Genomic DNA, 27,133 nt, shown 5'->3' on the forward strand with positions numbered 1-27,133 from the left:
AAAGAGCTGAACGAGCTCTCTTTATTTCGTCCTTCCGTACTGCTCATGCGCTCTTAAAGTAGCAGCGCACGGTGAAGGCTCCGTGCAGGATTTCGCCACAACGTGATCGAAGCAATCTTGAAGCGTGGAATCAGATTTGTCAGACCAGCGTTGAACAGACCTGAGCGCGGGAGCTTCCTGTTTTAGTCTCTGTCTATAGGCAGGGAGCAACAAAATCGAGTCGTGGTCAGCTTTTCCGAAAGGAGGGCGTCGGAGGGCCTTATGCGTTGCGGAAGTTAGAATAACAATGATCCAGGGTTTTACCAGCCCTGGTAGCACAATCGATATGCTGATAGAATTTAGGGAGCCTTGTTTTCAGATTAACCTTGTTAAAATCCCCAGCTACAATGAATGCAGCCTCAGGATATGTGGTTTCCAGTTTGCAAAGAGTCAAATAAAGTTTGTTCAGAGCCATCGATGTGTCTGCTTGGGGGGGAATATATACGGCAGTGATTATAATCGAAGAGAATTCCCTTGGTAGATAATGCGGTCGACATTTGATTGTGAGGAATTCTAAGTCAGGTGAACAGAAGGACTTGAGTTCCTGTATTTTGTTATGATCACACCACGTCTCGTTAATCATAAGGCATACCCCCCCCCCCGCCCCTCTTCTTACCAGAAAGATGCTTGTTTCTGTCGGTGCGATGCATGAAGAAACCAGCTGGCTGTACCAACTCCGATAGCGTGTCTCGAGTGAGCCATGGTTCCGTGAAGCAAAGAACGTTACAGTCTCTTATGTCTCTCTGGAATGCTACCCTTGCTCGGATTTCATCAACCTTATTGTCAAGAGACTGGACATTGGTGAGTAGTATGCTCGGGAGTGGTGCGGAATGTGTCTGTCTCTGGAGCCTGACCAGAGGACCGCTTCATCTGCCCCTTTTACGGCGTCGTTGTTTTGGTTCCCCGGCTGGGATCCGATCCATTGTCCTGGGTGGTGGGGAAACACAGGATCCGCTTCGGGAAAGTCGGATTCCTAGTTGTAATGATGGTGAGTTGACGTTGCTCTTATATCCAGTAGTTCCTCCCGACTGTATGTAATAAAACCTAAGATTACCTGGGGTACCAATGTAAGAAATAACACGTAAAAAAAAAAAGAATACTGCATAGTTTCCTAGGAACGCGAAGCGAGGCGGACATCTCTGTCGGCGCCGGAACAGCCTCAAGTCTTCTTGGGTATGACGCTACAAGCTTGACACACCTGTATTTGGGGAGTTTCTCCCATTCTTCCCTGCAGATCCTCTCAAGCTCTGTCAGGTTGGATGCACTGCTATTTTCAGGTCTCTCCAGAGTTATTCAATCAGTTTCTTGTCCGTGCTCTGACTTGTCCCGAAGCCACTCCTGCATGGTCTTGGCTGTGTGCTTAGGGTCATTGTCCTGTTGGAAGATGAACCATCGCCCCAGCCTGAGGTCCTAAGTGTTCTGGAGCAGGTTTTCATCAAGGATCTCTCAGTACTTTGCTCTGTTCATCTTTCCTTTGATCCTGACTAGTCTCCCAGTCCTTGCCACTGAAAAATATCCCCACAGCATGATACTGCCACCAACATGCTTCACCGTAGAGATAGTGCCAGGTTTCCTCCATTCGTGACGCTTGGCATTCAGTTCAATCTTGGTTTCATCAGACCAGAGAATCTTGCTTCTCATGGTCCCACTAAGCGTGGCAGGTTGCCTAGTGGTTAGTGTTGGGCCAGTAACCGAAAGGTTGCTTGATCAAATCCCCGAGCTGACACGGTAAACATTTGTTGTTCTGCCCCTGAACAAGGCAGTTAACCCACTGTTCCTAGGCCGTCATTGTAAATAAGAATTTGTTCTTAACTGACTTGCCTAGTTAAATAAAGGTTAAATAAAAAAATATAAATAAAAAGCGCAAACCAGATGGGATGGTGTATTGCTGCAAAATGCTGTGGTAGTCATGCTGGTAAGTGTGCCTTGATTTCTAAATAAATTACCGACAGTGTCACCAGCAACGCACCCCCACACCATCACACCTCCTCCTCTATGCTTCACGGTGGGAAACACACATGCAGAGATCATCCGTTCACCTACTCTGCGTCTCACAAAGACAAGGCGGTTGGAACCAAAAATCTCAAATTTGGACTCATCAGACCAAAGGACAGATTTCCACCAGTCAATTGCTTGTGTGTCTTGGCCCAACCAAGTTTCTTCTTATTGGTGTCCTTTAGTAGTGGTCTCTTTGCAGCAATTTTACCATGAAGGCCTGATTCATGCAGTCTCCTCTGAACAATTGATGTTGAGATGTCTGTTACTTGAACTCTGTGAAGCATTTATTTGGGCTGTGATTTCTGAGGCTGATAACTCTAATGAACTTTGAAGAGGGCGAGGGACAAGATTTCACGATCCTTATCAGCCACACATTTGATCTCTGGAACTCCACCTCTGACAGGTGTGAGGTATGTCAGGTCATTGGTTCACGCTGACATTTCCATTCCTCATCTGACACCAGAACTTGACCAACTGCTCACCAAGCACAGCAAGGGCCATCCAGACCGTTATGCTGTTCTGCTATTCCAATAATGCTTAACCAAAGAGAGATACCATGAGTGGGCACAGAATACCAACTGGTATGGATCCCGAGGCAAATTTGACTACAAGTGAACCTCTGAGTGTTCATCATGAATACTGTGTTTCAAAAGTTTCCCTCCAGCGATGCAACCCAGAAAAACATCAAAGACAAAGTAAATGAGTACCTGAGGTCGCCGAGAAAGTCTAGACATGGCCTTCTCTCCCTTATCTAAGGAAAATGTCATTGTTCTGTTGTTTCTTTTGTCACACTGCCTAATAAACATCTGTACTTTAAAACAGTCCTTAAAAAAATCTCATTCAATAATATATTTCCACTACAGTAAGTGCAGATGCTGTGTTTTTTATTTTTAGAATACAGTACTGGGCTTACAGTAGTGATGGACATAGTCACATTCTGTTAAAGGTCCCCAAAGCATACACATCCCTGGGTCGCTCGTCTTTTCAGTTCGGTGCAGCTAGCGACTGGAAAGAGCACAGTTCACGCCTTGATGAGCCATTAAATTGGACAATAGCCAGCACAAACTCGCATAATAGTTCATTGTGTGTTCTTCAGGAGAAAAAAAATACATTCTTTAAAATGATGATAATCTCAAATAAAGGCCAGGATATAATATCAACAAGAGAATGTAACGAGTCACTTATGAATTGAAACGACCAGATTTGATTAAAACGAACAAATGTCGGCCTTTAACTGTCCAAATATTTCATACAATATTCTGCCCATATTTGTATTTTTTAAGGACTTGTATTAACAGATGTTTTAGTACATTAGTATATACGCCTACATAGGATATACAACTACATAGGCTAATGTAAAAGGCAATTGATTTTTTACATGTAATCTCAAACTGAACCGGTCAAATGATGCTCAATTCAATTTTAATCATGACATGTATTCACAATTGCATGGCATGATGATCTCTGCTCGGCTTTAAATGCCCTCAATAATAAATGGAGTAGATGTGCTCAAAGATGCCTTCTGGTAGTTCGAACAAGCATTAACAGCAAGCACTGTAACACACTGTACCGTACCACTGTATACTGCACGCTATATCGAAGTATGATGCTACTGTTAATTGAGGAACCACTAGTTAATTGTACTGGTAACAAATGACAATAAAATCACACAAAAAGTAAATTGGCAGCAGGGCCAGATGGATTACCAGGACGTGTACTGCGAGCATGCGCTGACCAACTGACATTTTCAACCTCTCCCTGTCCGAGTCTAATACCAACATGTTTTAAGCAGATCACCATAGTCTCTGTGCCCAATAACACAAAGGTAACCTGTCTAAATGACTACCGACCCGTAGCACTCACGTCTGTAGCCATAAAGTGCTTTGAAAGGCTGGTCATGGCTAACATCAACACCATTAACCCAGAGACCCTAGACCTACTCCAATTTGCATACCGCCCTAACAGATGATGCAATCTCTATTGCACTCCACACTGCCCTTTCCCACCTGGACAAAAGGAACACCTATGTGAGAATGCTATTCATTGACTACAGCTCAGTGCCCTCAAAGCTCATCAATAAGCTAAGGACCCTGGGACTAAACACTTCCCTCTGCAACTGGATCCTGGACTTCCTGACGAGCCGCCCCCAGGTGGTAAGGGTAGGTAACAACACATCCGCCACGCTGATCCTCAACACAGGGGCCCCTCAGGGGTGCATATTCAGTCCCCTCCTGTACTCCCTGTTTACTCATGACTGTGCGGCCTGATCACCGACAACGACGAGATAGCCTATCGGGAGGAGGTCAGAGACCTGGCCAGGACAACAAGCTCTCCTTCAACGTGATCAAGACAAAGGAGATGATTGTGGACTACAGGAAAAAGAGGACTGAGCACCCCCCATGCTCATCGAGAGGGGTGTAGTGGAGCAAGTTGAGAGCTTCAAGTTCCTTGCTGTCCACATCACCAACAAACTAACATGGTCCAAGCACACCAAGACAGTCGTGAAGAGGGCATGACAAAACCTACAGTGGGGCAAAAAAGTATTTAGTCAGCCACCGATTGTGCAAGTTCTCCCACTTAAAAAGATGAGAGAGGCCTGTAATTTTCATCACTTCAACTATGACAGACAAAATGAGAAGAAAAAAATCCTGAAAATCACACTGTAGGATTTTTAATTAATTTATTTGCAAATTATGGTGGAAAATAAGTATTTGGTCAATAACAAAAGTTTATCTCAATACTTTGTTATATACCCTTTGTTGGCAATGACAGAGGTCAAACGTTTTCTGTAAGTCTACACAAGGTTTTCACACACTGTTGCTGGTATTTTGGCCCATTCCCCCATGCAGATCTCCTCTAGAGCAGTGATGTTTTGGGGCTGTTGCTGGGCAACACGGACTTTCAACTCCCTCCAAATATTTTCTATGGGGTTGAGATCTGGAGACTGGCTAGGCCACTCCAGGACCTTGAAATGCTTCTTACGAAGCCACTCCTTCGTTGCCCGGGCGGTGTGTTTGGGATCATTGTAATGCTGAAAGACCCAGCCACGTTTCATCTTCAATGCCCTTGCTGATGGAAGGAGGTTTTCACTCAAAATCTCACAATACATGGCCCCATTCATTCTTTCCTTTACACGGATCAGTCGTCCTGGTCCCTTTGCAGAAAAACAGGCCCAAAGCATGAAGTTTCCACCCCCATGCTTCACAGTAGGTATGGTGTTCTTTGGATGCAACTCAGCATTCTTTGTTCTCCAAACACGACGAGTTGAGTTTTTACCAAAAAGTTATATTTTGGTTTCATCTGACCATATGACATTCTCCCAATCTTCTTCTGGATCATCCAAATTGTATTTATTTATTTCACCTTTATTTAACCAGGTAGGCAAGTTGAGAACAAGTTCTCATTTACAATTGTGACCTGGCCAAGATAAAGCAAAGTATTGAGACACATACAACGACACAGAGTTACACATGGAGTAAAACAAATATACAGTCAATCATACAATATAAACAAGTCTATATATGATGTGAGCAAATTAGGTTGGATAAGGGAGGTAAAGGCAAAAAAAGGCCACGGTGGCAAAGTAAATACAATATAGCAAGTAAAACACTGGAATGGTAGATTTGCAGTGTAAGAATGTGCAAAGTAGAAATAAAAATAATGGGGTGCAAAGGAGCAAAATAAATAAAATAAATACAGTAGGGAAAGAGGTAGTTGTTTGGGCTAAATTATAGGTGGGCTATGCAGTAATCTGCAGTAATCTGTGAGCTGCTCTGACAGTTGGTGCTTAAAGCTAGTGAGGGAGATAAGTGTTTCCAGTTTCAGAGATTTTTGTAGTTCGTTCCAGATGCCCTCTAACAAACTTCAGACGGGCCTGGACATGAACTGGCTTAAGCAGGGGGACACGTCTGGCACTTCAGGATTTGAGTCCCTGGCGGCGTAGTGAGTTACTGATGGTAGGCTTTGTTACTTTGGTCCCAGCTCTCTGCAGGTCATTCACTAGGTCCCCCCCGGTTCTGGGATTTTTGTGATCATTTTGACCCCACGGGGTGAGATCTTGCGTGGAGCCCCAGATCGAGGGAGATTATCAGTGGTCTTGTATGTCTTCCATTTCCTAATAATTGCTCCCACAGTTGATTTCTTCAAACCAAGCTGCTTACCTATTGCAGATTCAATCTTCCCAGCCTGGTGCAGGTCTACAATTTTGTTTCTGGTGTCCTTTGACAGCTCTTTGGTCTTGGCCATAGTGGAGTTTGGAGTGTGACTGTTTGAGGTTGTGGACAGGTGTCTTTTATACTGATAACAAGTTCAAACAGGTGTCATTAATACAGGTAATGAGTGGAGGACAGAGGAGCCTCTTAACTTCTTGCGACTCCAAACCCGTATCCGGGAGCGTAATCATAGCCTCAAGCTCATTACCATAACGCAACGTTTCCTATTCATGAAAATCGCAAATGAAATGAAATAAATATATTGAAACACAAGCTTAGCCTTTTGTTAACAACACTGTCATCTCAGAATTTCAAAATATGCTTTTCAACCAAAGCTACACAAGCATTTGTGTAAGAGTATTGATAGCCTAGCATTGCATTAAGCCTAGCATTCAGCAGGCAACATTTTCACAAAAACAAGAAAAGCATTCAAATAAAATCATTTACCTTTGAAGAACTTCAGATGTTTTCAATGACGAGACTCTCAGTTAGATAGCAAATGTTCATTTTTTCCAAAAATATTATTTGTGTAAAAGAAATAGCTCTGTTTTGTTCATCACGTTTGGCTAAGAAAAAACAACGAAAATGCAGTCACTACAACGCCAAACTTTTTTCCAAATTAGCTCCATAATATTGACAGAAACATGGCAAATGTTGTTTAGAATCAATCCTCGAGGTGTTTTTCACAATTCTATTCGATTAAAAATAATTCGTGGCAGTTGGTTTCTCATCAGAGGCAAACGGAAAAATACTGCAGCTGGAGATTACGCAATAATTGCGACGGAGGACACCAAGCGACCACCTGGTAGATGTAGTCTCTTATGGTCAATCTTCCAATGATATGCCTACAAATACGTCACAATGCTGCAGACGCCTTGGGGAAAACGTGGAAACCGTAAGCTGACTCCTAGCTCCTCCACAGCCATATAAGGAGTCATTGCCATGAGGCGGTTTCAAAAAATGCGGCACTTCCTGATTGGATTTTTATCTGGGTTTTTTCTGTAACATCAGTTCTGTGGCACTCACAGACAATATCTTTGCAGTTTTGGAAACGTCAGAGCTGTCAATTATATGCATAGTCGAGCATCTTTTCGTGACAAAATATCTTGTTTAAAAAGGGAACGTTTTTCATCCAAAAATTAAAATAGCGCCCCCTAGTTATAAAAGGTTAAAGAAGAAGTTACAGGTCTGTGAGAGCCAGAAATCTTGCTTGTTTGTAGGTGACCAAATACTTATTTTCCACCATAATTTGCAAATAAATTCGTTAAAAATCCTACAATGTGATTTTCAGGATTTTTTTCTCTCATTTTGTCTGTCATAGTTGAAGTGTACCTATGATGGAAAATTACTCATCTTTTTAAGTGGGAGAACTTGCACAATTGGTGGCTGACTAAATACTTTTTGCCCCACTGTATTCCCCCTCAGGAGACTGAAAAGATTTAGCATGGGTCCTCAGATCGTCAAAAGGTTCTACAGCTGCACCATCGAGAGCATGGTTGCATCACCGCCTGGCATGGCAACTGCTCGGCCTCCGACCTCAAGGCACTACAGAGGGTAGAGGTCGATCGATTATGATTTTTCAACGCCGATATCGATACCGATTTATTGGAGGACCAAAAAATGCTGATACTGATTAATCGGCCAATTTCTTTTTAAATTAAAAAAATAATAATTTCAATTTGGTTTAAATACTGCAAAAACAAGGTGTTTGACAAGAAAGTAAAAGTGCTATATGTGCCATGTAAAAAAGCTAACGTTTAAGTTCCTTGCTCAGAAAATGAGAACATATGAAAGCTGGTGGTTCCTTTTAACATGAGACTTCAATATTCCAAGGTTTTAGGTTGTAGTTAATATAGTATTTATAGAACTATTTCTCTCTATACCATTTGTATTTCAAATACCTTTTGACTATTGGATGTTCTTATAGGCACTTTAGTATTGCCAGTGAAACAGTATAGCTTCCGTCCCTCTCCTCGTCCCTACATCGACAACAGCCACCCTCAAAGCATCGTTACCCATCGCTCCACAAAATCCGCAGCCCTTGCAGAGCAAGGGGAACAACTACTCCAAGTCTCAGAGCGAGTGATGTTTGAAACGCTTGTGTATATATACTTGTGTATTGATTTTAAGAAAGGCATTGATGTTTATGGTTAGGTACACATTGGAGCAACGACAGTGCTTTTTCGTGAATGCACACCGCATCGATTATATGCAACGCAGGACACACTAGATAAACTAGTAATATCATCAACCATGTTTAGTCAACTAGTGATTATGATTGATTGATTGTTTTTTATAAGATAAGTTTAATGCTAGCTAGCAACTTACCTTGGCTTCTTACTGCATTTGCGTAACAGGCAGGCTCCTCGTCGAGTTAACTGTAAGGTTGCAAGATTGAATCCCCGAGCTGCCAAGGTAAAAATCTGTCGTTCTGCCCCTGAACAAGGCAGTTAACTCACCTGACTTGCTTAGTTAAATAAAGATCTAAAAAATTGTTTTAAAAAATCGGTGTCCAAAAATACCAATTTACGATTGTTATGAAAACTTGAAATCGTCCCTAATTAATCGGCCATTACGATTAATCGGTCGACCTCTAACAGAGGGTAATGTCTATGGCCCAGTACATCACTGGGGCCAAGCTTCCTGCCATCCAGGACCTCTGTACAAGGCAGTGTCAGAGGAAGGCCCTAAAAAATGTCAGACTCCAGCCACCCTAGTCATAGACTGTTCTCTCTGCTACTGCATGGCAAGCGGTACTGGGGTGCCAGGTCCAGGTCCAAGAGGCTTCTAAACAGCTTCTAACCCACAAAGGCATACTCCTGAATCTTGCTCTCTCTTCACCACCGTTTTATCATCACATATCTGGATGATGACGAGAAGGAGGTATGACTCCTGAACATCTAATCAAATCGCTACCCAGACTATTTGCATTGCCCTCCCACTCTTTTACACTGCTTCTACTCTCTGTTGTTATCTATGCATAGTCACTTTAATAACTCTACCTACATGTATATATTGTACATCCGGTACCCCCCTGTATATACAGTCATGGCCAAAGGTTTTGAGAATTACACAAATATTAATTTTCACAAAGTCTGCTGCCTCAGTTTGTATGATGGCAATTGGCAAATACTCCAGAATGTTATAAAGAATGATCAAATTAATTGCAATTAATTGCAAAATCCCTCTTTACCATGCAAATGAACTGAATCCCAAAAAGACATTTCTACTGCATTTCAGCCCTGCCACAAAAGGACCAGCTGACATCATGTCAGTGATTCTATCGTTAACACAGGTGTGAGTGTTGACGAGGACAAGGCTGGAGATCAATCTGTCATGCTGATTGAGTTCGAATAACAGACTGGAAGCTTCAAAAGGAGGGTGGTGCTTGGAATCATTGTTCTTTCTCTGTCAATCATGGTTACCTGCAAGGAAACACGTGCCGTTATCATTGCTTTGCACAAAAAGGGCTTCACGGGCAAGGCTATTCCTGCCAATAAGATTGCACCTAAATCCACCATTTATCGGATCATCAAGAACTTCAAGGAGAGCGGTTCAATTGTGGTGAAGAAGGCTTCAGGGCGCCCAAGAAAGTCCAGCAAGTGCCAGGACCGTGTCCTAAAGTTGATTCAGCTGCGGGATCGGGGCTTGCTCAGACAGCAGGCAGGTGTGAGTGCATCTGCACGCACAGTGAGCCGAAGACTTTTGGAGGATGGCCTGGTGTCAAGAAGGGCAGCAAAGAAGCCACTTCTCTCCAGGGAAAACATCAGGGACAGACTGATATTCTGCAACGGGTACAGGGATTGGACTGCTGATGAATCCCCTTTCCGATTGTTTTGGGCATCTGGAAAAAATCTTGTCCGGAAAAGACAAGGTGAGCGCAACCAGTCCTGTATCATGCCAACAGTAAAGCATCCTGAGACCATTCATGTGTGGGGTTGCTTCTCAGCCAAGGGAGTGTGCTCACTCACAATTTTGCCTAAGAACACAGCCATGAATAAGGAATGGTACCAACACATCCTCAGAGAGCAACTTCTCCAAACCATCCAGGAACAGTTTGGTGATGAACAATGCCTTTTCCACCATGATGGAGCACCTTGCCATAAGGCAAAAGTGATAACTAATTGGATCGCGGAACAAAACATCGATATTTTGGGTCCATGGACAGGAAACTCCCCAGACCTTAATCCCATTGAGAACTTGTGGTCAATCCTCAAGAGGCGGGTCAACAAACACAACCCCACAAATTCTGACAAACTCCAAGCATTGATTATGCTAGAAGGGTCTGCCATCAGGATGTGGCCCAGAGGTTAAACAACAGCATGCCAGGGCAGATTGCAGAGGTCTTGAAAAAGAAGGGTCAACATTGCAAATATTGACTCTTTGCATCAAGTTCATGTAATTGTCAATAAAAGCTTTTGACACTTATGAAATGCTTGTAATTATACTTCAGTATTCCATAGTAACATCTGACAAAAATATCTAAAGACACTGAAGCAGCAGACTTTGTGAAAATTAATATTTGTGTCATTCTCAAAACTTTTGGCCACGACTACTGCTGCTCTTTAATTACTTTCTTATTCATTAAAAATAACTGCATTGTTGGTTAGAGGCTCGTAAGTAAGCATTTTATTTCACTGTAAGGTCTACACCTGTTTTATTAGGCGCATGTGACTAATACAATTTTGATTTGAATATTGTATTTTGAAAATCAGATACTTAGATATGAATATGTAGCAAAATTGAAAGAGTAATTTGGTGCAGTGAACAAGTGACTGAATTTGTTTGTACTCAGTTAATTGAAAATGTGCTTTGAGTTTTGAAACATGAGCTTTGATGATCTGTTTAGATGTTGGTGCTTAGTGGTGAAAATGTACCACATACTTGTGAAAATTTCACCAAAGTGTGAAATTGAAAAACACACATTTAAATATAACTTAATCAAACTGCTGAAAACGGTTAACTACTGAACCAAAATTGTATAGTGCCTAGTTTACGTATATAGTTTTATAACTGCTGAACACTGTAAAATTCTATGTTCTTACATCATACATTGTGTCAATTGACATGTATTTGTGTTGGAAGATGAAACAAAATCATATGTGGCTGTAAATACATCATCCTCCATCAGCCAATGTATTTCAATAGGACAAAGTGGAAAGAGTCACTATGTGCTACCATTTTGAATGATTGTGTCATGTATAATGCACTGCTGAAATACCTGGGTTTTATATAAGAATATATTCCTCTCATTATCTATATTTCATTGATACACTGTAAACTGAATTTGTCAAGCAGAGAGACGGGTAATACAGTATCAGTTGAAGTCACATAGAAAATGTGATTTTGTACAATGTTGCATTGGGCAGAAATGGCATACACACACCGTGCTATCACAAAACCGTTATACTGTAGCCTACTGCTATACAATACCCCCACAATAACACCCTATTTTCGATGATTTGTCTTACGCATGAAACTGTAAGACTGACATATTTCTCAACATGCTCTCAACCTGCCATTGGAAAGAAATCATCATTTTGAAAATAGTGCCTTGCATATTTTGCTATTGAATTAAATGTTTGTTAAAATCACTAAATGTTGACCTGATAATTATTTGACGTATTGGTAACTAAATGAAATGGTATTTCATGAAGAATATGTTTTTTGCATGAATGACTCGGGTGGAAGATGTGTTCAACTCCAATGAATGCACCATCAAAGGTTCTGAACATTATACAGTGGACAGCGTAGCCTAGTGGTTAGAGCATTGGACTAGTAACCGGAAGGTTGCGAGTTCAAACCCCCGAGCTGACAAGGTACAAATCTGTCGTTCTGCCCCTGAACAGGCAGTTAACCCATTGTTCCCAGGCCGTCATTGAAAATAAGAATATGTTCTTAACTGACTTGCCTGGTTAAATAAAGGTAAAATTAAAAAAATTAAAAAGAAATGATCAGTTTAGAGTTTTGTATTTCGAGTTTTGAAAATCTACATCTGTAAAATGCATCAAAGTAATTGAAAACATTGAACATTGTCATTAAAGGGATAGTTCACCCAAATCACGTAATTACCCTGTAAGCAGTCTATGGACAAGGTATGACAACAATCGACGCATTGGTTTTGTTAAGCAGGCTCTTTTTCCAAATGCTAACTTTTTAGCATTTGTGGCACAAATCTAATGTAAAGCCAATGGTACCGATATTAGAATTGTTTTGCGCTTCCTGTCCAAATCATCCTAAAGTATAATGGTACAAATAGATGTTTTGGACATGAAGCTAAATGCTAATATCGGTACCATTGACGTGCATTGGATTTGTGCCACAAATGCTAAAAAGTGTGCATTTGGAAACGGTGGCCAGGTAAGGGAAAGCAAATCATGGATTGCTGTCTTACCTTGTCCGTAAACTGTTTTCAGGGTAAGGAAACAAATATGTCATTTTGTCATTTGGGTGAACTATCTCTTTTGAGGGTTGTAAAAATGGAAGCATATACAGTGTGCGAGCCTTTCTGTTATTTTCATGTATACTTTATTAGCCCAGCACTTATGTTTTTAATCATGTGCGTATGACCATGAATATGGACATAGCAAATGAACAGTCTCTTTCGTAGTTTCATAGCGACCTGTCTGGTTTAATGTTTCTCCCCATCTGCTGTCCTGTTGCAGTGTCGTACAGTGAAGATCACCATCCTCGGGGATGAGGGCGTGCCGGTGCAGGTGGATGGAGAGGCCTGGGTCCAGCCACCGGGGTATCAAGATTATCCACAAGAACCGCACTCAGACTCTCACCAGAGACAGAGTGAGTACACATCTATGGTGTCACATAGATGCCTTATTTCTAGGGCCTCGAATTTTGGCTGACCAATTAGGATCCAGTTTTTCCAGGTCCGGTCATGGTCCTGACCGCCTAACTTTGGTCTTCAACTTGACAAATTGAGGCTCATTCCGTGGATACGCTGTATATATTACATTAAAGTGCAAATTATCACGAAAAGGCACAGCTTCACCTTATCATATTCTGCAGTTGTAATTGACATGATTTGTTTGTATAGTATTTGTATCTGTCTTGTGCAAATGTTGCCGTCCTATTGCAGTCATATGTTTACTCGTATCGCATCTGACTTAACACAAATATTGTTCCCTCTGGCAAGAATACGGCTATTTTATTATATTCAATTTATCCTGTTGACTGTTTGTCCCAGGCCATTGAGAGCACGCTGAAGTCATGGGAAGACAAGCAGAGGTGCGAGTTCCCCCGTCCGCTGACCCAGTATGCATTGCAGCCGGAGGTCGTATCCGAGGAAGAAGCCTCCCAGATCAACCTGTTTGGCCAGGCGGCCGGTGCTCTCATCCACAGGTAAGGTTACTTGAATTCATTATTAATTAATAATAGCATTAGATTAAAGCAGGGTAGAGTTAAATTCCATTTAGATTGAAACATTTGTTGTACAAAATTATTTTCTCTAATTGGAATTTCAGTTAATCTAAATGGATTTGTACCAGCCCATGATATACAATGCCTTCAATAGGTCAACTTATGGCCAAACTATACCAGACACTCTGATGCTCCGTTTGCTGCTTCTGGCATACATGCCAAAAACAGCACTTACGGAACGCTTGTGATATGCTTGCAGTGTAGTTTCACAGTAACATTAGATGTTCGATGTCGTGGCGAACTGTGTGTGTGTTCCCAGTATCCGAGAGATAGCCCAGTCCCACCACAGTATGGAGCAGGAGCTGGCCCACGCCGTCAACACAAGCTCAAAGGCCATGGATGTGGTCTACACCAATTCCAAGAGCAGGGGTATGTGGGGCTCCTGTTCTACCTTTCTTTGATACCAGTCAACCATCTTCTAGTAGTGTCCAAAATACGGCCGGCATGCCAAATGTGGCCGAGTGCCAATCTTTTTTGGTTCATACGGTATTCATGCCCCTTGACTTATTTCACATTTTGTTGTGTTACAGCCTGAATTCAAAATATATTACATCAATGTTTTCCTCACCCATCTACACAAAATACCCCATAATGACAAAGTGAAAACATGTTTTTTTTACATTTTAGAAAAGTTTTTTTAGAAAGAGTTTTTACACCCCTGAGTCTATGCTTTGTAGAATCACTTTTGGCAGTGATGGCAGCTGTGAGTCTATAAGTCTATAAGAGCTGGATTGTACAACATTTGCCCATTTTATTATTTTCTAAATTCTGGTTGTTGATGATTGCTAGACAACAATTTTCAGGGGTTGCCATTAATTCAAGTAGATTTAAGTGAAAACTGTAACTTGGCCACTCAGGAAAGTTCATTATTTTCTGGGCAAGCAACTCCAGTGTAGATTTGGCATTGTGTTTTATTGTCCTGCTGAAAGGTGAATTCACCTCCCAGTGTCTGGTGCCTGTGCTTCTGAAAAACTCTCCAATTATGATTAATGATTACAAGCATACCCATAACATGATGCAGCCACCACTATTCTTGAAAATAGAGAGTTGTTTGGGGCAAATACAATAAAACACTTTGTATTCAGGACAAAAAGTGAATTACTTTACCATGTTTTTTGCCAGCCTAGAAAAATGCATCATTTTTTTTCTGGCCTTGTGTTCTAAAAATATGTTGTTGTTTTTTCATTTGAGTTCTTGAGTTCAAATTAATTTATTGTGGCAGAATCTAAGATATGTAGTTGTGTCCTGTTGATAAATATGGATTCCCCCTGTGAAGAAAGTGTAGAATTGAAGGAAATTGTTTTAAAATGTAACAATAACAATTTTAAAATGTGTAATATGAAATTGCACCCTCACTTTCAGACTGCCGCCCATGTCTATATTATAATACCATAAGCTACAAGCTTACGGCAGTGAATTTCAGTGCGAGTCTCCTGCTTTCACTCAATTCTCTGGTTTAATAAGAGCAATGGGAGTCCTTGACCATGCAGTTGCAGCCAAATATATTGGCACACTTGTGCTTTTCTTAAATAATTCCTTATTCCTTAAATACTTTTGGGGGATTTTCAACATTACAGAACCAATTTTATTTTTGTAAACTTAAGTTTACAATTTTAATTTAGAAAAAAAAGAGAAATGGCATGGACAAAATGATTGACACTCCGTACGCTAGTACTTTGTTACACAGCCTTTGGCCAAGATAACTGCCAACGCTTGTTGTAGGCATCAATGAGCTTGCTGCACCTTTCTACTGACAATTTGTCCCACTTTTCAGCAGCAAACTGCTCTAATTCTTCAATATTTCAGCGGTGCCTGCCACCAAGTGCTGTTTTCAGATCTCGCCATAGGTTTTGGAAGTAGAAAGCTGCAGCAAGCTCATTGATGGCTACAAGAAGCGTTTGCATGACACCTTCTTGTTGAACATCTCATTCCAAAATCATGGGCATTAATATGGAATTGGTCCCCCCTTTGCTGCTGTAACAACCTCCACTCTTCTGGGAAGGCTTTCCACTTGAAGTTGGAATGTTGCTGCAGGGACTTGCTTCCATTCTGCCACAAGAACATTAGTGAAGTTGGCTCTGAAGTTGGGCGATTAGGCCTGGCTTGCAGTCAGCGTTCCAATTCATCCCAAAGATGTTCGATGGGATTGAGGTCAGGGCTCTGTGCAGGCCAGTCAAGTTCTTCCACACCAATCTCGACAAACCATTTCTGTATAGACCTCGATTTGTGCACGGGGGCATTATCATGCTGAAACTGGAAAGTGCCTTCCCCAAACTATTGCCACAAAGTTGGAAGCACAGAATGCCATTGTATGCTGCAGAGTTAAGATGTCCCTTCACTGGAACTAAGGGGCTTAGCCCGAACCATGAAAAACAGTCCCAGACCATTATTCCTCCTCCACCAAACTTTACAGTTGGCACTATGCATTCGGTCAGGTAGCGTTCGCCGGGCATCTGCCAAACCCAGACTGCCAGATGGTGAAGCGTGATTCATCACTCCAGAGAATGCGAGTCCAAAGGTGGCAAGCTTTACACCACTCCAGCTGATACTTGGCATTGCGCAAAGTGATCTTAGGCTTGTGTGCAGCTGCTCGGCCATGGAAACCCTTTCATGAAGCTCCCGACGAACAGTTGTTGTGCTGACGCAGTTTGGAATTTGGTAGTGTTGCAACGCACTTCAGCACTCAGCGGTCCCGTTCTGTGAGCTTGTGTGGCCTTTGTTGTTGCTCCTAGACATTTCCACTTCACAATTACAGCATAACTGTGTGCTCAATCTATGGGAATCAATCTATGGGGATTGCATAGCTGTGTGCTCAATTTTATACACCGGTGGATTCGGCTATTTCAATGACAAATGGCATGGACTAGATTGTTGGCACCTCGGAGCTAGTACCTGGTTGCACAGTCTTTGGCTAAGATAAACTATATATACAAAGGTATGCTAATACCCCTTCAAATTGTGGATTTTGCAAATTGTGAAATGGCCAAATACACAATTTGAAGGGGTATTAGCATACCTTTGTATATATAGTGTATCTTAGCCAAAGGCTGTGCAACCAAGTACTAGCTCCGGGGTGCCAATAATTTTGTCCATGTCATTTGTCATTCATTTGTACATTTACATTGTGAACTTAAGTTTACAGTAATACAACTGGTTCTATAATGTTTCAAATTCAATAAGGTGTGGAGACCAAAAGTTTTTTAATTTCAACTTATTCTAAAATAAATATTTAAGAAAAATGCCAATATATTTGGCCGCAACAGAATGTTAGAGCTAGGTGAGTTGTAGGTTACAGAGGATACAGTAAAGTGAAGGGGGAAATGTTGATTTTGGAATTATTTGTCATGTTCCATGATATGTCCACTCTAGCAGAGCCCTTATGGTAAAGTGACGAATATGACCTTGCATTCTTCACCCATTGACTTGCGTATGATTCCTGATGTCATCACTGTTCCTCAGCCTATAAGAGGCTCTAGTGGTAAAATACTGGCACTAATGTCTAAATACAACATTAGGATGTCCAGTTGAATGTTACATTTCTAAGTTATCATAACATTTGAAATGCAAGGAAAATATATTTTATTATACTTTTTTCAAGAATATATGTTTTTTTTTATGGCGTAAAAAAACATGGAGGGGGGTGCCCCGCAGGAAATACCCGAGGTGTGGCGCAAAGTCCCTCTGAAATCTGAAACAAAGTCAAAACAAGACATCGTGTAGTAGGGTTAATGTTATGGTCAGCATACTATCTCAACTGTCTTTCTCAGTCTTCCATCTGCTACTCACCCTTCTCTCTCTCAGTCCTTGATGAAGGCCCTTTTATCTTCTTCACGTCTTTCTTTGTCCTTAATCATGACCTCTCTCTCCTCCACTACCTTTTTTCTTATTTAGTCTTCTAAATCTCCTCAAGCCTCTGCCTCCAGTGATCAATGGAGTCCATGACACTCCAATCAATCAATCAAATGTATTTATAGAGACCTTCTTACATCAGCTGATGTCACAAAGTGTTGTACAGAAACCCAGCCTAAAACCCCAAAGAGCAAACAATGCAGGTGTAGAAGCACGGTGGCTAGGAAAAACTCCCTAGAAAGGAACCTAGGAAGAAACCTAGAGAGGAACCAGGCTATGAGGAGTGGCCAGTCCTCTTCTGGTTGTGCCGGGTGGAGATTGTAACAGAACATGGCCAAGATGTTCATAGATGACCAGCAGGGTCAAATAATAATAATCACAGTGGTTCTAGAGGGTGCAACAGGTCAGCACCTCAGGAGTAAATGTCAGTTGACTTTTCATAGCCGATCATTAAGAGTATCTCTACCGCTCCTGCTGTCTCTAGAGAGTTGAAAACCGCAGGTCTGGGACAGGTTGCACGTCCGGTGAACAGGTCAGTGTTCCATAGCCGCAGGCAGAACAGTTTAAACTGGAGCAGCAGCACGGCCAGGTGGACAGCAAGGAGTCATCAGGCCAGGTAGTCCTGAGGCATGGTCCTAGGGCTCAGGTCCTCAGAGAGAAAGAGAGAGAATTAGAGAGAGTATGCTTAAATTCACACAACACCGGATAAGACAGGAGAAATACACTAGATATAACAAACTGACCCTAGCACCCCGACACAAACTATTGCTGCATAAATACTGGAGGCTGAGACCAGAGGGGTCAGGAGACACTGTGGCCACGATACCCCCGGACAGGGCCAAACAGGCAGGATATAACCCCTCCCACTTTGCCAAAGCACAGCCCACACCACTAGAGGGATATTTTCAACCACCAAATTACTATCCTGAGACGAGGCCGAGTATATCACACAAAGATCTCCCCCATGGCACGAACCCAAGGGGGGGCGCCAACCCGGACAGGAAGATCACATCAGTGACTCAATACACTCCATCGTTGTAACATTAGCTGTGTTCGAATCCTCATACTATCCATACTATTTGTGATGTAAATTGAGTATGTAGTATGCTTATTGGTCATGGTATGGATATAGATAGTAATCCAAAGTTCCCAGATGTCGTACTAAATTTGCCAAAATACGAAGTATACAAGCAGTGGACACTATTTCCATGCTTTTAGGGCCCATAATGCAATTCTTCAGAAAATGTGCGTGGCTACATGTTTTCAGATTTGAAGTTAATGGCAGAAAATATGCAGCTGAAGTCTGGATGAGAGTGGATACAAATTCATTGCTTTAACTAATGACAAATGTTAAGAAAATGTTGAGCAATGTAAAATAGGCATTTTCAGATACGTTACACCAGACATTTGGCTGACCATTTGTTAGCTATACTATCCTTACGAACCGCATATCATTACAGCAGTATCAAGAGAGTAGCTAGCTACCTAGCTTAGTTGGCTACTCATATATCGGACTTGTCAGTATATTAACTATATACCATCTAACTAACTACCGCACATTTATTGGCTTAATTATTCACGTCTTTCTTAGCTAAGTGGTATAGTCGTTGTGCATTTGCAATGGGCATTGTTAATTCGCTCTGGCTATCTACTCCCCATTTCAGAGCACTCTTGTCTGAGTGTGCCAGAGTGCATAATAACTGAAGCAGCACAGTTAGTCACCAATGGTCTGGATAACATGAAAACAGCCTAACCAGCTCTGCTAGTGCAAGTAAAATGGTCAGAGTGGGATGCTCTCTTATTTGTGTCTGGAAGTAGCTAGCAAGCTAGCCAACGTTAGCCAGTTAGCTTGGGTACTTGACTACTGGCTTTGTGAGGTCAGAACCCTCGCACAAACCCTACTCCCAGTGTGTGCTCTGAAAACACTCCGAGAACGAAACCCTCCAAATTTACGAAAGGACAATCTGACAGCGCTATGAATTTACGAACGCTCAGAGCACACTCTGAGTGCGAACGCACCCTAGGCGTTTCTGTTTCTTCATCCTCCTCTTTCTCCCTCTCTTCTCTTTCTCAATGTCCTTGCGCACTCTCTCTATTTCCACATTATTTTGCAACTCGTCTTATTTCCATTTCACCACCACAGCCAGTATCGTTGCTGTCTCCTTCTCCTCAGTGATGGCTGCTCTAATCTCCTCCATCCATTCCATTTTGATTATCAAGACATTCCGCATTAATAAATTGTAGTTCATTACTATAAATGCAAGTTGTCAACTTGCAATGACAGTCCATTCTATTATAAGTGTGTGTGTGTGTGTGTGTGTGTGAGTGTGTACGTTTGTGTGTCTTTGCCTCTATTTGTTTGTTGTGAGAGTGCTGGGATTGTTTAGAGGGTTGTTTAGCATCAGTTGGCTGACCCGTTTGAGGAAGGGGAGACCTGCAGATTTGCTCACCACCATAGGGTGTCTGTGAGGATGATAGTGTATACACAACAATGAAGCCTGCAATGTGACGATCTGAGCCAGGTTCTTTTCTGTGAAAGTTGTAATGCTCAGCCTGAAGTGGTCTGGCTACATGACGAACACGGGCTAGAATTTATTTTCAGAAAGGAAGAATTTGACGTTGCCCAATTTATTTCCAAACTCTAGGGGAGAAGAAGAATTTTGTGTTTATATGAATTAACCTTTAACCTTACAATGTGACCAAGTGGTAGATATAGATGCTACAAATGCAATATATACATCTTAAATTGTAATGTGTCATTTTGTTTTGCGCTTTGATGATTTGTGTCTTGGGACGAAGCCCGTATGGGCTGGGCAGTGGGCACCAAATGGTGAATGACATTTGAAAAGCAAATCTATCATATCTAAACAACCTACATACAGTAATCACACACATACAATGCACATTGTCCCCCTGCTTCTGTGGTTAACTAAATGCATCTGTGGTTTGTGTACATATGTCATTTGTTTGTGTTCATCTCTGTTCTACGCAGGGTCTGAACTGCAGTGTTGTGGTTCAGATGGTCAGTAACGTCAAGGCCCTTCACAGTGAGACAGAGCTGCTACTGGCAGGCAAGATGTGCCTGGTAAGTCACAAAGCTGTTGTCTGCCTGCCTGTCGGTGTGTCTGTCTGCCTGTGTGCAGCTGCCTGCGTAAAAGCATTTTTTTTGGGGGGGTGTTCAATATGGTTTTTTTTTGTAAATACGAATGTCTTCCCAGCAGTTGGACCCTCCACAGAAGGAGCAGTTGACTGAAGCCCTGGGCACTGTGGCTCAGCAGCTACGCAGACTGTCAGATATACCCTGGCTGTGTCAGCTCATCGAACCTGGGGATGATGAGGTAGATCTAGATGCCACCACACACACTATTCACACCAGCCACTTACCTCAGTGCTTTTCAATCTTAGTCCTAGGGACCCACAGGGGAGTACGTTGTAGTCCCAGTCCAGTAATACCACACCTGATTTAACCCCTTACATTTGTGGGAATTGGCCGATAGGGCTAAATCGAAATGTTTCTTACAGAAGTGGAAATATGAAAATAATCTATAACTATGGTAACAATTAAAAGGGAACAGTTTGGAGATAATGGGGAACTTATTAGACTAAAGGTGAGTACACAACAGTTCACCTGACACAAGAATGAATCCAAACATTATACTTTTGATTGTATGTGCATTTTACATTTACTGTACTTTGACACATTTGTTTTATATATCAACATTTGAAAATACTCTGGATACATTCAGTAAAATAATAAGGGTAGGTGCAAAAGGACAAAGAAACGACAAGGGTTTGAGTGAGAGGTCTAACTGGTGATTCCCGAGTGGTCACCCTTCTCTCCAAAGTCATGTCAATGCACTTTTATGACTCAAAGAACAGTCTTCAACTATAAGCTGCTTTTTTGATCTCTCCTAGCTGTGCCGTTGATGTAGTAGCTGATGTAGCTATAGTAATCACACTTGTAGTTGTTTTCTTTGGAACACAACCCTGCATCTCTGCCATAACACAATTACTGTTGTTTACACAGACCAAAAATTATCAATTTTAAATCGCAATCTGGTCAGGTGGGCATCATTTGAAAACTTGTTCTAATGCCAACATGACTAGCTAAATTATAAAATACTATCGTACATTGTTAGCCTTTCACAAGGCAATTCAGAGAAGCAGATGGTCATTTTGGTGCGCATAGAAAGGAGTCATGAGTGCGTTCAGATGCGTGGTCTGTGGCAAATCTTTGTCACAATACAGCAAGCAGCCTCATTCTATTCGGGATAACCCAGGGTATAACGCCATGTCATTTTGTAACTGTACATCAAACAGTGATCATAAACGTTTGAAACTGTATATTACATGAGTTTTATGATATGGAAATGTGAAGTGCACATTTGGACTCACAGGTGTTTGGTTTGCTTGTCGGACATCAAAGCGGTACTTATTATAATCGGCAACGTCTCATCTTTCGAGTCCTCACAATTTACAGCACTTCCCTCACGTAGACAACAATAAATGTGGAAAAGTTGCCCAATTAACGGGAGGGATGGGGGCCACTTCATAGTCGCACGGTGCTCAAGTTCAGAACGGCTGTCAGTCAAAACCCATACAGATCTTTGAAGTGGAGACACTGAAGTCATTGTACATTGGGGGAAAAAAGTATTTAGTCAGCCACCAATTGTGCAAGTTCTCCCACTTAAAAATATGAGAGAGGCCTGTAATTTCCATCATAGGTACACTTCAACTATGACAGACAAATGAGAAAAAATATTCCAGAAAATCACATTGTAGGATTTTTAATGAATTTATTTGCAAATTATGGTGGAAAATAAGTATTTGGTCAATAACAAAAGTTTATCTCAATATTTTGTCATTGCCAACAAAGGGTATTTAACAGAGGTCAAATGTTTTCTGTAAGTCTTCACAAGGTTTTCACACACTGTTGCTAGTATTTTGGCCCATTCCTCCATGCAGATCTCCTCTAGATCAGTGATGTTTTGGGGCTGTTGCTGGGCAACACGGACTTTCAACTCCCTCCAAAGATTTTCTATGGGGTTGAGATCTGGACACTGGCTAGGCCACTCCAGGACCTTGAAATACTTCTTACGAAGCCACTCCTTCGTTGCCCGGGCGGTGTGTTTGGGATCATTGTCATGCTGAAAGACCCAGCCACGTTTCATCTTCAATGCCCTTGCTGATGGAAGGAGGTTTTCACTCAAAATCTCACGATACATGGCCCCATTCATTCTTTCCTTTTCACGGATCAGTCGTCCTGGTCCCTTTGCAGAAAAACAGGCCCAAAGCATGATGTTTCCACCCCCATGCTTCACAGTAAGTACGGTGTTCTTTGGATGCAACTCAGCATTCTTTGTCCTCCAAACACAACGAGTTGAGTTTTTACCAAAAAGTTCTATTATGGTTTCATCTGACTATATGACAATCTCCCAATCTTCTTCTGGATCATCCAAATGCTCTCTAGCAAACTTCAGACGGGCCTGGACATGTACTGGCTTAAGCAGGGGGACACGTCTGGCACTGCAGGATTTGAGTCCCTGGCGGCGTAATGTGTTACTGATGGTAGGCTTTGTTACTTTGGTCCCAGCTCTCTGCAGTTCATTCACTAGGTCCCCCCATGTGGTTCTGGGATTTTTGCTCACTGTTCTTGTGAACATTTTGATCCCACGGGGTGAGATCTTGTGTGGATCCCCAGATCGGGGGAGATTATCAGTGGTCTTGTATGTCTTCCATTTCCTAATAATTGCTCCCACAGTTGATTTCTTCAAACCAAGCTGCTTACCTATTGCAGATTCAGTCTTCCCAGCCTGGTGCAGGTCTACAATTTTGTTTCTGGTGTCCTTTGACAGCTCTTTGGTCTTGGCCGTAGTGGAGTTTGGAGTGTGACTGTTTGAGGTTGTGGACAGGTGTCTTTTATACTGATAACAAGTTCAAACAGGTGCCATTAATACAGGTAACGAGTGGAGGACAGAGGAGCCTCTTAAAGAAGAAGTTACAGGTCTGTGAGAGCCAGAAATCTAGCTTGTTTGTAGGTGACCAAATACTTATTTTCCACCATAATTTGCAAATAAATTCATTACAAATCCTACAATGTTTTTTTCCTAATTTTGTCTGTTATAGTTGAAGTGTACCTATGATGAAAATTACAGGCCTCTCTCATCTTTTTAAGTGGGAGAACTTGCGCAATTGGTTGCTGACTAAATACTTTTTTGCCCCACTGTATAACATGTTACTGTGCAGCCACTGTGTTCCAATTTAGGCACTTATCAGTGTCCAAATCTGCCATTTTCAACCTGTATACATACGGGTACGAGTGGAAAGGGCTACCAAAAATGGGTCTTGATGATTGATTCATTCAATCAGGTCAGTGTGTTAGTGCTAGGCTAGAGTAAATATTTTCACCTCTGTGGGTCAATAGTACTGAACAGTCTATTACCCAATGTCTAACCTGTCTGTCTGGCTGTTTTTCTCTAACCTGTCTGTGTTTCTGCAGGGACACCTGGCTGATTTCTCCAAGCGTAGCCGCAGTGCCAAGTTTTGTCTCGTCCCCAAGTTCAAGAAGGACAAAAACAACAAGAACAAGGAACCCTGTGCCACTCTCACACTGCCAGGTACTATCTACCTCTCTTTTTCTCTCTTTTTCTCACTCTCACACACAGCAATTAGTCTGGAACACTCTGGGTTAAATAATGTTTGGACAATGACAAATCAGGGTCAAATCTCTTTGAAAATCACATTCAATTCTATCTGAGGTCGGCACCACCTTCCACACACCACCGATCTCTCTTCTGATTGGTTGACCGAATCAACACCTTCGCTCTGATTGGCTATCATAAGCAGAGCTCCTGGCCCAGTGGCTCCAGGTAGAACGTTTATACACAGATCTATGATCAGCTTACCCTGCCCTGATCTTAACTTAAACCATTAAAAGTTGAAAACCACAAAACTGCAGTGGTGGAAAAAGTACCCAATTGTCATACTTGTGTAAAAGTATAGATAACTTAATAGAAGGTTATTCAAGTGGAAGTCACCCAGTATAATACTACTTGAGTAAAAGTCTAAAAGCATTTGGTTCTAAATATACTTAAGTTTCAAAAGTAAAAGTATAAATCATTTCAAATTGCTTAAATTAAGCAAAGCAGAAGGCACCATTTTCTTGTTTTTAAAATGTACAAATGATGCATTTGTGTTTAGTAAGTCCGCCAGATCAGAGGCAGTAGGGATGACCAGGGATGGTCTCTTGATGAGTGTGTGAATTGGACCATTTTCCTGTCCTGCTAAGCATTCAAAATGTAACGAGTACTTTTGGGTGTCAGGGACAAATATATGTAAAAAAGTACATTACTTTCTTTAGAAATGAAGTGGAGTAAAAGTTGCCCAAAATATAAATAGTAAAGTACAGATACCCCCAAAAACTGCTTAAGAAGTACTTTAAAGTATTTTTACTTAAGTACTTTACACCACTGCAAAACTGACCTTAGATCAGCATCTTCTGATAATCTAAATTTACCCTGGCTCAGTTTATGGGCTGCAGTAGGTTGAAGTTCCCCTTAACCACTGATAGAGGCTCATATATTTTCTCTTCCCCCTAATGGTCAACGTTAGTATTGACGGTAGGTTCATCTGACCCTAGAGCTGCGGTTAAGGGCTGTGGCAGGGTTGTGGCGTCTCTCTGTGGTGTCTGTCCGTGGTGTTGGGGGTCTGAAGGGGGTCTTGCTTTCTGCAGTGCACCAGTGGGGCACAGAGGAGGTAGCCGCCTGGCTGGAGCTCATCTGTCTCACCGAGTACAAGGAGATCTTTATTGGGCATGATGTGCGTGGCGCCGAGCTGCTGCACCTGGAGAGGAGGGACCTCAAGGTACTGCACACACACATACACACATGCAGGCTGTCCCAAATATCTCTCCTTCCTCCCAAAGTGTGCACTTGTTTACTTCCCTGCACTCATTTGAAAGGAAATAGTGGCATAAGAAACTCCCACTAGGCCATGCCTCCACCAATCCAATGCTTTTAGGTTTGTGGGAGGTAGTGAACGAGCAGTGATGGAGAGTAGAGAACTAAATGTAGTTCAACTAGTAATTTAATTACATTTTGCTGTAGCTTGGTTGTAGTTTAACTAAATTCAAATCTTGGTAGTGTTTTCAGTAGTTTTTTGAGTAATTTTCAGTAATTTCTCTCAAATGTTGTGCACAAATTTGTTTACATTCCTGTTAAGGAGCATTTCTACTTTGCCAAGATAATCTATCCACCTGACAGGTGTGGCATATCAAGAAGCTGATTAAACAGCATGATCATTACACAGGTGTACCTTGTGCTGGGGAAAAAGGCCACTCTAAAATGTACAGTTTTGTCACACAACACAATGCCACAGATGTCTAATGTTTTGAGGGAGTATGCAATTGGCATGCTGACTGCAGGAATGTCCACCAGAGCTGTTGCCAGAGATTTGAATGATAATTTCTTTATACTGTATACGACAGTGTGTTCCAGTTCCTGCCAATATCCAGCAACTTCGCACAGCCATTGAAGAGGAGTGGAACAACATTCCACAGGCCACAATCAACAGTCTGATCAACTCTATGTGAAGTTGTTGTGTCGCGCTGCATGAGGTAAATGGTGGTCAAACCAGACACTGACTGATTTTCTGATCCATGCCCCTACCTTTTTTTTAAGTATCTGTGACCAACAGATGTATATCTGTATTCCTAATAATGTGAAATCCATAGAGTAGGGCTTATTTCATTCATTGAAATGGACTGATTTCCTTATATGAACTAACTCGACAAAATCTTTGAATGTTTTGCGTGCTACATTTCTATATTTGTTCAGTATAGTTATAGATAAAAGTTAAGAATTTGAAGTTAGGATAGCCTGAACATGTGGTCTCTCTAAATTGTTGAATAAAATGTTTTGTTCAGTATAGTTTGGATGTAGTTTACTACTTTTTCAAAGTAAATTTAGTTAAGTGAACTATTTTCCTTAAAGGTAGCTTAATTTCTTCATTTGTGAAGTCATTTGTAGCTTGGTAAACTATATTTTCAGAGTAGCTTCCCCAACACTGTGAACGAGTGCACACGTCATGTGAAAGCCATTCTTTCAGGTGCCAGGTAGAGCTTTTCTTATGTTTCACTACTCTGGGGTTTTACCATAAGTGTTTGATTTTATTCCCTCGTCATTGATTTAAATGATTTATAGTCTATATAGAGCTTGGAGTTTTCCCTGCTAGGTGACGTCTGGGAAAAATCATGACCCTACATGTTACATGGGTCCATATGTGTGCCTTGGTGTTTGTTCTAATGTGTGTGTGTGTCCGTCCGTCCAATGCAGGACTTGGGGGTGACGAAGGTTGGCCACATGAAGCGTATCCTCCAGGGTATCAGAGTGTTGAGCCGCAGCAGCAGCACTGCCAGCGAAGCCTAGGCTCTCTCCTGTTTGTGTGTTGCACCAGACCCTCTACCCAAACTGACAGTACTCAGCCGCGCTGAACAGCTTGAACGCAATGGGACCAACAACTACTTAACCGTTATATGTGAATGTATGAAAACTTAACCTCTATACACTCAAATATGGATTTGAGTTTAGTCAACCAATCAGATT

General features: G+C 41.8%; 1 pseudogene; it reads left to right on the forward strand.

The window, feature by feature from the left end:
- Positions 1–27,046, forward strand: part of LOC109906174 (diacylglycerol kinase delta-like) — a 59,891-nt pseudogene extending 32,845 nt beyond the window's left edge.
- The last annotated feature ends 87 nt before the right edge of the window (positions 27,047–27,133 follow it).

The sequence above is a fragment of the Oncorhynchus kisutch genome, linkage group LG15 (assembly GCF_002021735.2).
Source record: "Oncorhynchus kisutch isolate 150728-3 linkage group LG15, Okis_V2, whole genome shotgun sequence".
NCBI lineage: Eukaryota > Metazoa > Chordata > Actinopteri > Salmoniformes > Salmonidae > Oncorhynchus > Oncorhynchus kisutch.